The sequence below is a fragment of the Schistocerca cancellata genome, chromosome 1, assembly GCF_023864275.1.
Source record: "Schistocerca cancellata isolate TAMUIC-IGC-003103 chromosome 1, iqSchCanc2.1, whole genome shotgun sequence".
Classification (NCBI taxonomy): domain Eukaryota; kingdom Metazoa; phylum Arthropoda; class Insecta; order Orthoptera; family Acrididae; genus Schistocerca; species Schistocerca cancellata.
In genome coordinates this window covers 671,723,518-671,740,307 of record NC_064626.1, presented here as the reverse complement: position 1 = coordinate 671,740,307, position 16,790 = coordinate 671,723,518, and the positions used below count along the sequence as shown (strand labels likewise).

The window sequence follows — 16,790 nt, the reverse complement described above, 5'->3', positions numbered from 1 at the left end:
AACATCCTACGGTCGCACACGCCCCACTCTGCCCTCGCAGTAGAAGAGAAATCAATAATTTCTATTTCTAGACACAATGTGCAGAACAGAGTATTATCTACCGAAAACTAACAAGGTTACCTGTACCACCCGTCCTCCCCACCCATCTACACTCCCCGCCGCCCACCTCCCAGACCCATGAAGTTAACAAGTGATCGTAAAAGCACACGAACGAAGAGGAGTACGATGCTTCACTGCATAGAGCAGTGAGTAAACAAATTAAACATAGGACTTTCTTTACGTATTTATAAGATTTTCACTACTGACAATGCGTTTCATTTATGTAATGTAAAGAGCCAAGTGCCACAGTGGTTTGAATATCTGTAGCTTCTTCAGTAAATACATTACTGGCCATTAAAATTGCTACACCACGAAGATGACATGCTACAGACGCGAAATTTAACCGACAGGAAGAAGGCGCTGTGATATGCAAATGATTAGCTTTTCAGAGCATTCACACAAGCTTGGCGCCGGTGGCGACACCTACAACGTGCTGACATGAGAAAAGTTTAGAACCTATTTCTCATACACAAACAGCAGTTGACCGGCGTTGCCTGGTGAAACGTTGTTGGTGAAACGTTGTTGTGATGCCTCGTGTAAGGAGGAGAAATGCGTACCATCACGTTTCCGACTTTCATAAAGGTCGGATTGTAGCCTATCGCAATTGCGGTTTATCGTATCGCGACATTGCTGCTCGCGTTGGTCAAGATCCAATGACTGTTAGCAGAATATGGAATCGGTGGGGTTCAGGAGGGTAATGTGGAACGCTGTAATGGATCCCAACGGCCTCGTATCACTAGCAGTCGAGATGACAGGCATCTTATCCGCATGGCTGTAATGGATCGTGCAGCCACGTCTCGATCCCTGAGTCAACAGATGGGGGGGAGGGGGGGGGGACGTTTACAAGACAACAACCATCTGCACGAACAGCAGCATGGACTATCAGCTCTGAGACCATGGCTGCGGTTACCCTTGACGCTGCATCACAGACAGGAGCGCCTACGATGGTGTACTCAACGACGAACCTGGGTACACGAATGGCAAAACGTCAGTTTTTCGGATGAATCCAGATTCTTTTTACAGCATCATGATGGTCGCAACCGTGTTTGGCGATATCGCGGTGAACGCACATTGGAAGCGTGTATTCGTCATCGCCATAATGGCGTAACCCGGCGTGATGGTATGGGGTGCCATTGGTTACACGTCTCTGTCACCTCTTTTTCGCATTGACGGCACTTTGAACAGTGGACGTTACATTTCAGATGTGTTACGAACCGTGGCTCTACCCTTCATTTGATACCTTCGAAACCCTACATTTCAGCAGGATAATGCACGACCGCATGTTGCAGGTCCTGTACGGGCCTTTCTGGATACAGAAAATGTTAGACTGTTGCCCTGGCCAGCACATTCTCCAGATCTCTCACCAACTGAAAACGTCTGGTCAATGGTGGCCGAGCAACTGGCTCGTACAATACGCCAGTCACTACTCTTGATGAACTGTGGTATCGTGTTGAAGCTGCATGGTCAGCTGTACCTGTACACGCCATCCAAGATCTGTCTGACTCAATGCCCAGGCGTATCAAGACCATTATTACGGCCAGAAGTGGTTGTTCTGGGTACTGATTTCTCAGGAACTATGAACCCAAATTGCGTGTAAATGTGATCACACGTCAGTTCTAGTATAATATATTTGTCCAATGAATACCCGTTTATCATCTGCATTTCTTCATGGTATAGCAATTTTAATGGCCAGTAGTGTATTTTGATAGGTCACTTCACAGGCAGCAGGAAGGCAAAGAACGATCTTCACCGCAGCCCGTAGTAACGGAAGGAACTCTCAGATTAATCGCAGTCATAGTCTTCCGTTGACCATGGAAAGGAAACCAAAGCGAGGAATCATACGGTTAAGAAAAGGCAGACGCACACGAGCTTAAAATGGGATCAACGGAAGTGGACAGTAGTGTTTAATGTTTCACAGACGACTAAAGTGAAACTGCGCGCGACCTCTGACTGAACAAGAATGAGGAAGCAAATTGGCCGTGGTCTATTTGAAGGGAACAACCCGGAAATGGCCTAAAATTATTTTGTGAAACATGGAAACCGAATATATGAACAGCCAGAGGGGGGAGGGGGGGGGGTGGTATCCAATATACCGACCACTTCACTTTGCGGAAGGAAGAGAATGGGTCGAGGTTGCCGAAAACAATTCTTCGGACTTAAGCTTAATAGTTAATTAAATTTACATTCATTTCAAGCCAAGGCAGATTCAGAGGTGAGGTCGGCTTCAGGTTCTGATTCCCGATAGCATGGCTACACAAGCCTCAGTAGAAGTCGTGATGATGTCTGAAGACGCGAAGCAGGACATCTCAAGAAATACGAGCTCTCGAGATTAGGAGGCACAATCGTTGTACCAGGTGCACAACTCCACGTATTGACTTTCTACCTGTTGACTGCAAGACTGTTGTTTTACTGTCACTGCGACGTAAGTAATGTGGGCTCTTAATGCACTAAAACTGCATTTCATGAAATGTGTTTTAATCTCGTGTTTTGTATTTATTGTCTTACTAACATGCGTACCGATTTTTTTTGTCAGATCTATTTTATCTTCCATTTGTTAGAGACTGTTCTGTCTACATCTCGCTTCATGCCTGTAGAACGTAAAACCACTCAGAAAATGCATAAACTGAATAAAAGAACACAGCAGTATCTTTCCGAGTAAAACCATCAACATCGTTGCAGCTTTCTTGCAGTTCACAGCACAAAAATATGTTTACGGTTATCCCTCTCTGCGAAATTAAAACCTGGTTGCTCTTCCGGCGCTTTTAAATATAGGTGATTATCTATTTGGTATCAACAACACGTTAAAATTTTTCATTTTCAGTTTTTAATACCGAAAATGTAACATTCTAGTTACACTTTAGCCTCGGCTCGCAACGCTTAGGGAAGGGGTGCAGGCATTGGCAAGTAACGAGTATGGTAATGTGTAGCTATGCTGACGTTCCATTTAATTCCGACTCCCTTTTCAAATGTGCCTTTTGTGCTTATTCTAATACGGACAGGGAAGATTTCATTCGCTACCTGCTCTAGACCGGACAGCCTCATTGGTACCACAACATATCCGAATTCATGTAGAAGGTACTGGTGGTTGGTCATAGAGGTCCACGAAAGACAGTTACGAATGACATTTTCTACTGAAGACCTGCTGAATTTATAAAATCGTCCGCTCGGTAAGACGTATCCAGGCGAGATGCAATATCAGTACAGTTTTATAGTCGGTATTTGTATACCACCAGAGAAACAAATGGTTCAAATGGCCCTAAGCACTATGGGACTTAACATCTGAGGTCATCAGTCCCCTAGACTTAGAACTACTTAAACCTGACTAACCTAAGGACATCACACACATCCATGCCCGAGGCAGGATTCGAACCTGCGATCGTAGCAGCAGCGTCGTTCCGGGCTGAAGCGTCTAGAATCGCTCGGCTACATCGGCCGACACCAGAGAAACGTTCAACATGTTAAACTTTGCTGGGTGAGTTTTCAAAATCCGTTTCGCGACGACAATGTGCGAGGTGACTGGTTGTGGCCATACAGGTCTTCCTGGTTGAAGTATTCTCAGAACTATCGGTACATACGTGATTAAAATTAAAACAGCGACCGACGTTAAAGGGTCCTTACGTGTTAATCGATTTTCGTATGGCGTTTGATATAGTCGATATGGCGTTTAATATAATTAGCTGCAGATACCTTTTTTTACGTAATGGAAAAGGGGCGAGGGGGAGGGCAATGGCGAAAGATTAGGTTATGATCATAGGGAATAGAGGTCCAGTAATCGCCAATGGACAATTCACAAGAGACACCTAAAGTCTAAGGAGCTCCCACAAATTTACTAACTCTACATGCAGCTGCATGTTACAATTATTGAACCATTTACTAAAAACTGAACAGTGAATTGATTGGATGGGAGTACGAACGTTTCTGCAAGACTGGCTGCCAAAGCTGACTTAGGCGCTACAATGAGGAGTGATAGTGTCATTTTCAAGCTGAAGAGTGGAATCCAACATTACTACAATGCTTCGGGCGGTAAAATAAAGGAACTTTCATTAAATGATTTTCATGGTTTTGGAAAAACTGAAGAGGTAGCGAACGTTACAGTCCAAAATAAATCACGCACATTAATAATTTTTGTAAATAGCTAGTCAATATAGCTGCAACAAACTGGAAGCAGGAGCTCAGAAATACACGTAAAAGAGAGATCCGGTCTGGACATAACAAAGAAGGTAAAACTAACAAAGTGCATTATCTACTCAAAGATCTCCGTCCGTGATCTACTGAAAAGGAAAAACAAGAGTAACAGATCAGAGGCTAATAATCCCGCCAACGACTAAGGAGAACGCTAGCAACAAAGTGTTAAAAAAACCGCTGTAAGGTGCACGTGGTACGGCGTATTATGGTAAATAATATTGTAGGAAGTATCGCAGACTAAATAGAATGAGAATGAATGGTACGAAAGGGTGTACCATATGTCGATTATCTGATACCATAACTAATCTTTTTCCTTTCAAAAGGTATAGTGATAGATTGACTCAGGTAAGCGATCACTCAGTTTTCTTAGAAGCAACGACAGAAATTAACGCTTTGGATGTAATTTATTTGCAAAAAAGTAATATTTAATGGCTAACGGTAATTTTGTAAGGTACGTTATCCGCCAAGGAGGATTACGTGGCTTCGAGGAATATAAATACCACACTGAGCTGGGGAACTTTAAAGAAATGACAAGAAAAGACAGCAAGAATAATTTTGGTACTACGTTAAAAATCTTAATTAACAACGAAAATATATTGTTCACGTCAGTTGAATTACATCAGTCTGCGTGACTTCCGTTACGTTACGGAAAAATAAAATTAACGAAAATTTCGCTAATGGAAGGCGCTGTAAGCGTCTTAACGTAAGTAGGATCGGGTACAAATCACAGATATCGCAATACGGCGGCTATTGGTCTGAGTTGCGTATTACACCACCCGTACTGTTCAATGTGCATGACTGCCAGTTGCGTATTACACCACCCGTACTGTTCAATGTGCATGACTGCCCAAGTTCGGCAGTCAACAGACTGTTAGTTATGTAAGCCAATTCTTCGGATAGGAAAAATAGGTTTTTAATTGTCCCGAGACTAATAACAGTATAAAAGGAAAAATGACATCGGTTTTCAATTGACCTGGAATCAAAAACCGCATAAAGAGCTAACTGACATCGATTTCTAATTGTCGTACGACTGGCGCAAGACATGCTCAATACGCTGCCCACCGTTTTGTGCCACATGTTGAAATCGATTAACAGCATGTTCCACAACAGATCGGAGTATCTCAAGGTCACGTTCAGAGTGCATGGCGCAATGCTTGCCTTAAATTCAGCTACGTTCGTAACAGCAGCACTGAACACATCTTTCAGTAAGCCACAGCAAGAAGTCACACGAATGAAGATCAGGTAACCTGGAGGGCCACGTATAGGGAAATGACTGATAATTCTAACTTTTTCGAAATGCCTCTAAAGCAGCCACTTCACTGTCTGTGCAGTGTGCGAAAGCACGTCGCCTTATATAAAAATGATCCCATCCACGCTGTTGAAGGGTTGGAATGAAGTTGGTGCGCAAAAAGACTCCTATCGATTACACGCGATGGTACACGTAACGGGACCCGGCGCACTCATCTCCTCGAAAAAATAAGGCAGTGTGAGAAACGATGCCGTCAACCGGCACCTCACAGTCACCTTTGCAGAATCAAGAAGTATTAGTTGATGAGCGTGCAGATTTTCCGTTGCCCATCTTCTGCAATTCTGCGTATTGACATATACTTGGAAATGGGCTTTGTCTGTACACAAAACGTACCATGGCCATGCGAGCAAGAAATTTCATAACGAACGTTTGTCTTGCTGTTAGGTCAGCAGGAAGCAATTACTGAACATGGGTGATTTTGTATGGATAGAAACGCAGGATGTTTAATCACGTTTTATGCACATACACTCATGCATGTCCAACATTCGGGCAATGCACTGCATGTTTGCACACCAACGCTCGGCCCTCCTGCAATGCTGTAACCCCATCTTCGACAGTCGTCGCATTAACTGCCTTCCTCCATCTGTCACACTGCACTTCAAAAGAACCTGTCTTTTTGAATTTTGTAATCATTTTCTCCACGCCCTTAGCAGACATCGAACCAATGCCGTTTTTCATACTCTTTCGTGTCCAGAACTACTGCAGGGTTACTTAGCGCACAGTCACCAATCTTTTAAAAGAGCTTTATTAGCAGCGCGCGATCCTTCACCGAGATAGGTTGGGCGTCTCGGACGCAAACTGAGGAACTGCAGTGTGACGCGCGTCAGTCAATGTGCGTATTCCGACGTTTATATCCCCGTCTATTGGTCAAATTTTCTTTTTTTTTTTGCTTTTTTTGTTTCATGAGGTTTCCTTCTACGTCAATGGTATGTTGTTCAAATTTTACGTCATCCTCAGCACTAGTTCTCTTTCCACAGCGGTTTGAAACTGTAACTTTATATAGTGGAAGTGCACTCGGCTAGGGAAAGTGTTCGGTAACATATTATCCACCAGTGAAGGTGTACCCTCGCTGTTTGTTGTTGTCTTCAGTCCTGAGACTGGTTTGATGCAGCTCTCCATGCTATTCTATCCTGTGCAAGCTTCTTCATCTCCCAGTACCTACTGCAACCTACATCCTTCTGAATCTGCTTAGTGTATTCATCTCTTGGTCTCCCCCTACGATTTTTACCCTCCACGCTGCCTTCCAATACTAAATTGGTGATCCCTTGATGCCTCAGAACATGTCCTACCAACCGATCCCTTCTTCTGGTCAAGTTGTGCCACAAACTTCTCTTCTCCCCAATCCTATTCAATACTTCCTCATTAGTTATGTGATCTAGCCATCTAATCTTCAGCATTCTTCTGTAGCACCACATTTCAGAAGCTTCTATTCTCTTCTTGTCCAAACTATTTACCATCAATGTTTCACTTCCATACATGGCTACACTCCATACAAATACTTTCAGAAATGACTTCCTGACACTTAAATCTATACTCGATGTTAACAAATTTCTCTTCTTCAGAAACGCTTTCCTTACCATTGCCAGTCTACATTTTATATCCTCTCTACTTCGACCATCATCAGTTATTTTGCTCCCCAAATAGCAAAACTCCTTTACTACTTTAAGTGTCTCATTTCCTAATCTAATTCCTTCAGTATCACCTGACTTAATTCGACTACATTCCATTATCCTCGTTTTGCTTTTGTTGATGTTCATCTTATATCCTCCCTTCAAGACACCATCCATTCCGTTCAACTGCTCTTCCAAGTCCTTTCCTGTCTCTGACAGAATTACAATGTCATCGGCGAACCTCAAAGTTTTTATTTCTTCTCCATGGATTTTAATACCTACTCCAAATTTTTCTTTTGTTTCCTTTACTGCTTGCTCAATATACAGATTGAATAACATTGGGGAGAGGCTGCAACCCTGTCTCACTCCCTTCCCAACCGCTGCTTCCCTCTCATGCCCCTCGACTCTCATAACTGCCATCTGGTTTCTGTACAAATTGTAAATAGCCTTTCGCTCCCTGTATTTTACCCCTGCCACCTTTAGAATTTGAAAGAGAGTATTCTAGTCAACATTGTCAAAAGCTTTCTCTAAGTCTACAAATGCTAGAAACGTAGGTTTGCCTTTCCTTAATCTTTCTTCTAAGATAAGTCGTAAGGTCAGTATTGCCTCACGTGTTCCAGTATTTCTACGGAATCCAAACTGATCTTCCCCGAGGTCGGCTTCTACTAGTTTTTCCATTCGTCTGTAAAGAATTCGTGTTAGTAGTTTGCAGCTGCGGCTTATTAAACTGATTGTTCGGTAATTTTCACATCTGTCAACACCTGCTTTCTTTGGGATTGGAATTATTATATTCTTCTTGAAGTCTGAGGGTATTTCGCCTGTTTCATACATCTTGCTCACCAGATGGTAGAGTTTTGTCAGGACTGGCTCTCCCAAGGCCGTCAGTAGTTCTACTGGAATGTTGTCTACTCCGGGGGCCTTGTTTCGACTCAGGTCTTTCAGTGCTCTGTCAAACTCTTCACGCAGTATCGTATCTCCCATTTCATCTTCATCTGCATCCTCTTCCATTTCCATAATATTGTCCTCAAGTACATCGCCCTTGTATAGACCCTCTATATACTCCTTCCACCTTTCTGCTTTCCCTTCTTTGCTTAGAACTGGGTTTCCATCTGAGCTCTTAGTATTCATACAAGAGGTTCTCTTTTCTCAAAAGGTCTCTTTAATTTTCCTGTAGGCAGTATCTATCTTACCCCTAGTGAGATAAGCCTCTACATCCTTACATTTGTCCTCTAGCCATCCCTGCTTAGCCATTCTGCACTTCCTGTCGATCTCATTTTTGAGACGTTTGTATTCCTTTTTGCCTGCTTCATTTACTGCATTTTTATATTTTCTCCTTTCATCAATTAAATTCAATATTTCTTCTGTTACCCAAGGATTTCTACTAGCCCTCGTCTTTTTACCTACTTGATCCTCTGCTGCCTTCACTACTTCATCCCTCAAAGCTACCCATTCTTCTTCTACTGTATTTCATTCCCCCATTCCTGTCAATTGTTCCCTTATGCTCTCCCTGAAACTCTCTACAACCTATGGTTCTTTCAGTTTATCCAGGTCCCATCACCTTAAATTCCCACCTTTTTGCAGTTTCTTCAGTTTTAATCTACAGGTCATAACCAATAGACTGTTTGTCAGAGTCCACATCTGCCCCTGGAAATGTCTTACAATTTAAAACCTGGTTCCTAAATCTCTGTCTTACCATTATATAATCTATCTCATACCTTTTAGTATCTCCAGGGTTCTTCCATGTATACAACCTTCTATCATGATTCTTAAACCAAGTGTTAGCTATGATTAAGTTGTGCTCTGTGCATAATTCAAACGGCTTCCTCTTTCATTTCTTAGCCCCAATTAATATTCACCTACTACGTTTCATTCTCTCCCTTTTCCTACACTCGAATTCCAGTCACCCATGACTATTAAATTTTCGTCTCCATTCACTATCTGAATAATTTCTTTTATTTCATCATACATTTCTTCAATTTCTTCGTCATCTGCAGAGCTAGTTGGCATATAAACTTGTACTACTGTAGTAGGTGTGGGCTTCGTATCTATCTTGGCCACAATAATGCGTTCACTATGCTGTTTGTAGTAGCTTACCCGCATTCCTATTTTCCTATTCATTATTAAACCTACTCCTGCATTACCCCTATTTGACTTTGTGTTTATAACCCTGTAGTCACCTGACCAGAAGTCTTGTTCCTCCTGCCACCGAACTTCACTAATTCCCACTATATCTAACTTTAACCTATCCATTTCCCTTTTTAAATTTTCTAACCTACCTGCCCGATTAAGGGATCTGACATTCCACGCTCCGATCCGTAGAACGCCAGTTTTCTTTCTCCTGATAACGACATCCTCTTGAGTAGTCCCAGGTCGGAGATCCGAATGGGGGACTATTTTACCTCAGGAATATTTTACCCAAGTGGACGCCATCATCATTTAATCATACAGTAGAGCTGCATGCCCTCGGGAAAAATTACGGCCGTAGTTTCCCCTTGCTTTCAGCCGTTCGCAGTACCAGCACAGCAAGGCCGTTTTGATTATTGTTACAAGGCCAGATCAGTCAATCATCCAGACTGTTGCCCCTGCAACTACTGAAAAGGCTGCTGCCCCTCTTCAGGAACCACACGTTTGTCTGGCCTCTCAACAGATACCTCTCCGTTGTGGTTGCACCTACGGTACGGCTATCTGTATCGCTGAGGCACGCAAGCCTCCCCACCAACGGCAAGGTCCATGGTTCCCACGTTATCAAAGGTGCGTCCAACAATGCTACCACGCATCAGCATGAATGTAATTGTCATCAGTTCGTTATTGTTGTTATATAGCAGTGCAGTTGTGATTGACAGTAGCGCAGTTACGGTTCACATCGGTGCAGCTATGGTTGAATCAGTGAAATTCTACGAACATCTTAGAGTGGAACGCGGAGATCTCAGTTATAATTCTGTCTTCATGGACAGAGGAAAGTACGTGTCACTTATCAGCAAGGCTAAAATCACTAAAATCTGGACGAAAGAGGAACGGCAAAGACTACAAGTTTTGAAGAGATATGAAATGCTGAAAGTGAATGGTGTAACCAAATTAATACAACCTGTAACTGAAGAAAGTAAGATTAAAGTCTACGTTTACGATGAAGAACTGTATGATATTCTGCATGATGTGATGACTGGCCACGGTGGACGCGACCGAATGATGATATGCTTGAAGTCAAACTTCTGTTATAACATGCAGAGATGTCCAAATTTATCTTAGTTTGTGAGAGCCTTATTTATAAAAGCAAAAAGGTGAGAAAAAAGGAATAGAAGTGAAGCCAATGCTGTTCAAGGAGCTAAATTCTAGATGTCAAGTTGATCTTATCGACTACCAGTGGCAACCAGATGGAGATTACAAATGGTTTATCAGGACCACCTCACTAAGTTCGTTGTTCTCAGGCCACTAAAGTCCAAAACAGCTGAAGAGGTATGCGATAACATTTTTGCGTTGTTAGGAGCTCCCTCAGTGTTGCAGTCTGACAATGGTAGAGAGTTCATTAGCAAAATAATGAGCAGCTTAACTGAACTATGGCCCAATTTTAAGGTTGTCCACGGTAAACCTAGACACAGTCAGAGCCAAGGCCGTGTAGAGCGAGCAAATCAAGGCACAGAAAATATGCTAACTACATGGATGCGGGAGCGCAACACACCGGAGTGGAGGCATGCATTAAGATTTGTGCAGTTAGTGAGGAATAGCGCTGTACATTTTGGAATTAAAAGATCTTCGTATGAAGCGATGTTTGGCTGCCCTCCTAAACATGCTTTGTCTTCAACAAGTTTACTTGCTGAAGCACTAATGAACGCTCACTCTGAGGATGACGTAGAAACTATAATTAATCAAGTGATTGTTAGCAGTGAGACAGGGACTGAAATATTGCAAGATGATAATCACAGTAAATCTCCATATCAAGAGGATAACATACCAACAGGAACAGAGGTAGAGAACAGAGAGAAAGAAAGTATTCCTGACAATAATGACTACTGCCTGACTGATTTAGACGAGTCAACGCACAGTAATAAATTTTTTTTGTTTTTTTTTTTTAATAATTATGGAAGTGACGATACGATATGCCACTGCAGCTACAACTACAACATTTTGTTTCAGGTTCCAGTTCAGTACTTCCCCTGCCGGCCGCGGTGGCCGTGCGGTTCTAGGCACTGCCGTCCGGAACCGCGGGTCTGCTACGGTCGCAGGTTCGAATCCTACCTCGGGCATGGCTGTGTGTGATGTCCTTAGGTTAGTTAGGTTCAAGTAGTTCTAAGTTCTAGGGGACTGATGACCTAAGATGTTAAGTCCCATAGTGCTCAGAGCCATTTGAACCATTTAGTACTTCCCCTTAAGAATAATCTCCGAGGAGGAAGCTCCGGCAGAGAAAACTGTTACTCTAAGGACAGTTGCAACGTCTCAGTCGATGGGAAGCGGCCAGGGATTCTTCAAATGCAACTGCCATCGTGCATGTCCCTGCTGCAATAATTGAATTTTACATAATATGACTATGTTTTGAAAGTACAGGTGATAAATGCAACTTTCGAAGTACGACTGTTTTGTTATTACAGCTATGGTTCAAATCCCTTACCTCTTGGCAGTGAAGGTATACATTCACTAGTGATTACCTCTAATCAATATGTATCTTTTGACAGAACTGGAATCAGTAATCCACTTTCATTAAATGGGCCAGTGAAGGTGCCCTATCACCAGCGATGATATACTTTCTCTGAAACTTCCTCTCCCACTATAACATGTATAATGAAGAGCCAAAGAAACTCTTACACCTGCCTAATATCGTGTACGCCCCCCGCGGGCACACAGAAGTGCCGCAACATGAAGTGGCATGGACTCGACTAATGTCTGTAGTGCTGGAGGGAAGTGACACTACGAGTCCTGCAGGGCTGTCCATAAATCCATAAGAGTACGACGGGGTGGAGATCTCTTCTGAACAGCACGTTTCAAGGAATCCCAGATATGCCCAATAATGTTCATAGCTGGGGAGTTTGGTGGCAAGCGGAAGTGTTTAAACCCCTCAGAAGTGTGTTCCTAGAGCCACTCTGTCGCAATTCTGGAGGTGTGGGGTGTCGCATTGTCCTGCTGGAATTTCCCAAGTCCGTCGGAATGCACAATGGATATAAATGGATGCGGGTGATCCGACAGGATGCTTACGTACGTGTCATCTGTCAGAGTCGTATCTGGATGTATCAGGGGTCCCATTCACTCCAACTGTACACGCCCCACACCATTACAGAGCCTCCACCAGCTTGAACAGTCCCCTGCTGACATGCAGGGTCCATGGATTCATGCAGTTGTCTTCATACCCGTACAAGTCCATCCCCTCGATAAAATTTGAAACTAGACTCGCCCGACCAGGCAACATATTTCCAGTCATCAACAGTCCTATATCGATGTTGACGGGCCTGGGCGAGGCGTTAAGTTTTGTGTCGTGCAGTTATCAAGGGTACACGAGTGGGCCTTAAGCTCCGAAAGCTCATATCGATGAGGTTTCGTTGAATGGTTCGCATGCTGACACTTGTTGATGGCCCAGCATTGAAATCTGCAGCAATTTGCGGGAGTGTTGCACTTCTGTCACTTTTAACGATTCTCTTCAGTCGTTATTGGTCCCGTTCTTGCAAGATATTTTTCCGGCCACACCAATGTAGGATATTTGATGTTTTACCGAATTCCTGATATTCAAGGTACAGTCGTGAAATCGTCGTACGGGAAAATCCTCACTTCATCGTTACCTCTGAGATGCTGTGTCCCATGGCTCGTGCGCCACTTTAACACCAAGTTCAAGCTCACTTAAATCTTGATAACCTGCTATTGTAGCAGCAGTAACCGATCTAACAACTGCACCAGACACTTGTCTCATATAGCTGTTGCCGACCGCAGCGCCGTATTCTGCTTGTTTACATAGGTATGCATTTGACTACTCATGCCTATAGAAGTTTCTTTGGCACTTCAGTGTATATATACCGTGGGAAAGAAATTAGGACACCCTTTTAGAGGTTTCGAATTCACTCGAAATTCTTTGTTACAACAGTGCATATGGAGTACATTAAACGATTACACTTGCAGATCAATAGTAGAAGTGGTTCTGAGGTACCAGGTGCGACTCACGCTGAAACAACCATATTAACACGTGGGGTAGCGTCCACGGGCGGCAATGGAGGCGCTGACTCTGTAGGCCAGTCGATCGTACAGATGGTGAATGCTGTCATGGGATACCAAAGGTGAACGAGAGTTATCCATTATCGCAAACCAGACCATAACGCCTTGGATGGGGCCAGTGTGTCTTGTATGAATGCACTCCGCTGGACAATGTTCAGCGGGTCTAGGTTGTATGCGAAAACGCTTATCACTTGGGTGCAGACAGAATTTGCTTCCATCGCTGAAGACAACGACGCGCCATTCCATTTTCCAAATTAGCCTGTAACGGCACCAGTTGAGCCGTGTACGTCGATGCTGTGGCGAAAGTGGCAGATGGCATAGAGGTGTGCTCGCCCATAGTCCCACTGCTAATAACCAGTTCGCAGCAGTTCGTATCGACACGTTGGTGTTCACAACCCCTCTTATTTATGCAGTAATAGCAATCTGCCAATGGGCCGGCCGGTGTGGCCGAGCGGTTCTAGGCGCTACAGTCTGGAACCGCGCGACCGCTACGGTCGCAGGTTCGAATCCTGCCTCGGGCATGGATGTGTGTGATGTCCTTAGGTTAGTTAGGTTTAAGTAGTTCTAAGTTCTAGGGGACTGATGACCTCAGAAGTTAAGTCCCATAGTGCTCAGAGCCATTTGAGCCAATCAGCCAATGCTTCCATTACGTTACGAGTATCCTGGTGGACGTGTGTGCTGCGTGGACGTCCTGAACCTCGTCTACGGGTGTGAGCAAGTTCGCATGACTATTGATACCAGTATCGTTGCACAACTGATGCAGCACGTCGAACTTGTGAGGCAATTCTCCGAAAGTACCATCTTGCAACTGGGAAGACCCCAATCTGACCCCTTTCAAATTCGCTCAGTTGGCTGTAGGAAGCAACATGGTTGCGTGCTTGCTTAATACGTTTGCACCACAGTGAGCCTTCTGGCTGTGATTATTCCCTACTAACAGGTAGATGCGTGTGGCTCTGGTAGCATTGTCACTATGATATCTGTTGACGGAATACGATGAAACCATTATCACTACAGCTGCTGTCCCCCATGTGGCATATGCCGTCATCGGATCAAAATCAACCTCGTCTTTCCAGGCGTACTAGTTTTTTTTCCGATAGTTTATATGTGGTGTCTGTTCCTTCGGACATGTCCAAAAGAAAATGCACCTTATTTATATAATGAAGGCAATGAAGGGCAATGATTCCTTCAGTGCAGACGCCACGAGTAATAAGAGAAAGCCGGCCGGAGTGGCCGAGAGGTTAAAGGCGCTACAGTCTGGAACCGCACGACCGCTACGGTCGCAGGTTCGAATCCTGCCTCGGGCATGGATGTGTGTGATGTCCTTAGGTTAGTTAGGTTTAAGTAGTTCTAAGTTCTAGGGGATTATGACCACAGCAGTTGAGTCCCATAGTGCTCAGAGCAATTTGAACCATTTAGCCAATAAGAGAAATAAGCAGCGGTAGGATGTCGTGTAAGTTGAGAATTTGGATCTGACGGGTAGCATTCGAGGATAGTTCGTGTGGTTGTGGTGGTCACTGTATCTGGTTGAAGTAGTGATAAGCAGGAGACCCGGGTTCGAATCCCTGTCTGGCGCAAATTTTCAACTTTTCCTATGATATAATGAGTGCCCACTGGTAGCTAATGTGTTAATCTCCTTGTGTCTTGGTACTTTAATTATGCAGCACACTCCTCAGTCAGATTCATAACTGATTTTCTTTACGAAAATACCATATTTCATACCTTCTGCACTAATCTAGAGAAAAAATCACTGAAGGTATTATCAACCTGATATACAGTGTCAATACCTCAACGCTTTAATGGGCCTAGGTATATAGCAGCAGTGTGTCCTTGCCCTTCTCCAGTCTGGTTCGGTACAACTACTCAATTATCTAGGGACGTACAGTTTCATGTGAAACTAGACTTACGATGAAACGTTGTTTTCCATTAAAAAGAGACATTGCCATAGGTGAGATTCATGTTTTGCACAGAAAAGATGAGCGATTGATCAAAACTTCTACGAGTTTGTAGTGAGACAATTCTGCAAGCACCAAGCAACACTAAGTATTAAATAGAATTGCTTAAACAGTTGTTTATCGCGAGGTCTCTGGCGTCCCAACGCCACGTTACGAAACACTTTCCTTGGTTCCGTTCTATTCTTGGAAATCCTTTCAGAGTGCTTTGGCAAGTATGGTGGTCATAAAACAATGGCTCTGAGCAAAGCTGACATCCTGTGATACAGGGGAGAAGCAAGTCTAACGACACGAAATCAACTTTTACGTTGAGTACACAAGCTATCGCAATTTCTTTACGGCGTCCGAATTGCTGAGATCTGTTTGGCGAATCACTTCAATTGGTTGCAGCTGACAACAAGTCTCAAAATACCACATCTGTATTTTCGCAGAAAGCACCTACTTACTTAAAACAGCATTCAGATTATTAGGAAAAAGGGTTTCAGAGGACCTATTCCTAAACTGGTAGTGTTGCATGATGTGTTGTAATCGTCGTACAGTCATTCATAAAATACCCATGTGGCAAAATACACTTTCGAGACGAAAATACTTTCGGTACTTCAGTCAAAGCATACAAACTGTTTCATAATGGATAAAGAAAAATTACAGGGGTGATAATATAGATAATAGCGGCCAAAAAGCTTTCTCGTAAACAATGCTACGCAAACGACCCCCATCTAAATCAGCTAAATCAGATAAAATTTCACTCATGGCCCATGGTTGGAGAATACGATAACAGCATGACTGGGCACCGGCGTATTTTGCTGCTGATGCAAGACGACATTTAACGAGTTAGCATCGTCCAAGACGCAAAGTTCGAGGAGGACCCGTATCTTCGCCTCCAAACTTACCTGACGTCAATTTTCTAGAGTTTTCTGTTTAGGTCCACCTGGAAAGTGAATTGAACAGCACTCCTGTAGATATGGTTGAAGAACTGGAGTGACAAACTGAAGAGTCTTGTCAAGCTAACTATCTGCAGGTACGGGTGATGTATTGAATTCACTGCAAGAACGGCGCCTGTAACAGGTACAAGTGTTTAGTATATTGTAACATGTAACGAGCTGCAGTAGTATTTCTCATTACGGTAGCCCATGAGCGAAATTTTTCTTGTTCTTCTTCTACTTCTGCACTTTAAGTGTTAGATCTCTGCCTGACATGGTGGTCATCTATTCCTAGACCTTCACGAACTTCTTCGCCTTACCAGATTCTAATTTCCGACTTTGGAAGGTACTCTCTGTCGCAATTCATTTCGTCGAATTGTTCACTCAAGTGTCCTTTTGTTGTCTTCAAAATTGCTTCGTATTTTAAATATGGTTCATTCCTTCCTAATACCGCTCTTTCTTAATCTGGCTACTCAAGAACATGCTTTCACAGCCCTAAGAAATGTTATTTCAGCTACCTGGGTCTTAC

The 16,790-nt window shown here is 43.5% G+C and overlaps 1 protein-coding gene across 1 annotated transcript in view; it reads right to left on the bottom strand.

Moving 5' to 3' along the window:
- The window catches only part of LOC126183905 (AMP deaminase 2), a 450,522-nt gene that overhangs the window by 332,421 nt on the left and 101,311 nt on the right, over window positions 1-16,790 (bottom strand). The window lies entirely within an intron of this gene.